Source organism: Lotus japonicus, chromosome 2 (genome assembly GCF_012489685.1).
Source record: "Lotus japonicus ecotype B-129 chromosome 2, LjGifu_v1.2".
NCBI lineage: Eukaryota > Viridiplantae > Streptophyta > Magnoliopsida > Fabales > Fabaceae > Lotus > Lotus japonicus.
In genome coordinates this window covers 8,063,978-8,066,080 of record NC_080042.1, presented here as the reverse complement: position 1 = coordinate 8,066,080, position 2,103 = coordinate 8,063,978, and positions in this window count along the sequence as shown.

Below are 2,103 nucleotides of genomic sequence, written 5' to 3'. Positions count from 1 at the left end.
GTACAACGGACGAACCAATCCACAAGATCATCTGCTACGTTTCAATGTGAAGATGGCGATAAGCGCAGTTTCTGATGCTGTAAAGTGTAGAATGCTTCAGCCCACATTCCGAGGCGCAGCAATGACCTGGTCTATGGCCCTGCCACAAGGATCCATAAAGAAGTTCCGCGACTTCGCGTCGAAATTCCTGGGCCAATTCTCTACCGGCGAGGTCGAGGATCTGTTTCAGATTCGGCAGGAGGAGTGAGAGACGTTGAAGCAGTACATGGAACGATACAGCGCCGCGTCCGCAAGATTTGAAGAGGCGGAACCTCGGACATGCGTATGCTCTTTTAAGAGCGGATTGTCGTCAGGAAAGCTGAGTTGCGAGCTGAGTAGGAAACCAGCGCGCTCAATGACGGAGGTACGCGCCTGAGCGAGAGACTACATCATAGAAGAAGAGGACGACGCATGTAAGAGGAAACGCGTGACGGCGGTAAAGGTGTCACTGGCGAGGAAACAGATACAGAACAAGGAAGCAAGTAATGTGCGGGAGGTTAAGGAAGTTGGCCAATTAATTAAGAAATTCAAGGGAAAGCCACTCTATTCGAGAAAAGAGAGCGTGGAGCGCAAGCGCTCTCGGCGAGCAACTAATTCTCGCCGACGAAAGAGGCCAGAGCGGGATTCGGGCGATGAATTGGAAAAGTCACTCCTGGAGGCGACGGTTGCGGAAACAGGCGAGGATGGCGAGTACGGAATTGACCCCTGGCACGATGTCAAGGGTCGGTCCAAGTGGTGTGAATATCACAACCTGGAAGGCCATAACACCAGTGACTGTTTATCTCTGAAGGGCCAAATTAGGCAGTTGATCAAGGCGAGGCAACCACGGGTCGTAGGACATGGGTTGGACAGGGACAGCATGAAGCAAGCGCCAAATGCATGAAACGAGAAGATAAATATGGCGAAAGGAAAGGAAGCAGAGGAAGACGTCGACGACATGGGGTGGAGTGATAGCCGAAAGGTTAACGCAATAACCGGGGGCCCTTACGGCGCCGACATCACATCAGCGGCAAGGCAAAAGCGGGTAGAGGCGGTGGTATCGGTCCAGAGATATCCAGCTCCATTTGGGTGCCAACACCCAGATATAGTAGTATCATCCGCAGATTTTGAGGGAATCAAGGCCCATACAGATGATCCGTTGGTGGTAATGGTAAGAATTAATGGGTTCAATGTGCATAGGGTGTTTTTGGACCAAGGCAGCTCAGCAGATATCATCTACGGGGACACGTTCGGACAGTTGGGGCTGACAGACAAGGATTTGATGCCATACACAGGAAACTTGGTAGGTTTCTCCGGAAAGCAGGTTCGGGTACGCGGCTATGTGGAGTTGGACACAGTTTTTGGAGCGGGCGAGGACGCCGAGCTCCTGAGGATAAGGTATCTGGTCCTACGGGTTGCAGCAGTTTATAACGTCATCATAGGAGGAAACACTTTAAATCGCCTCCATGCAGTGATATCCACGACCCACCTCGCGATAAAGTATCCACTGCTCTGCGGAAGGATAAGAAAAATAGTGGTAGATCAAAAGGTGGCGAGGAAATGCTACAGCAATAGCCTTAACTTGTATGGTAAGAGAGGATCTGGCGACGAACACAGGTGTCATGAGATTGAAGTAGCTGAAGGCGGGCAAGAGCGTCCGGCTACACAGAGCCAGAGCGACGCGGGCAAACGAGAAAGGCAGGTCAGCAAAAAGGCGAATAGGACGAAGAAAGGGAGAAGTCAGGGCAAGCGGGCCCGGAAGGCAGGGCGAGGCAGATCCTCTACTTGTAGAGATAGTGAGCGGTATGGGGAGAGCTGGGACATGGATGCAACCAGAAGAGGCGTACTGGCAATTGAGCACAGGCTCACCATTGAACAAGAACGGCGCCTGAGTAAATTGGTAGAGGAGAACGCTGACCACTTTAGCTGGGAACAAAAGGAAGCCACTTCCGGGGGGCTGCCCAAATTCACCCACCCCTCAGAAGGAAAAAGAAAGGGAAGAAGGGGCGGAGTTAAAGGCAGGAAAAAGGGAAATTCGCCGGCGAACTGAGACTGAAGGAAAGAGAGAGGCAGAAGGAAAGGTAG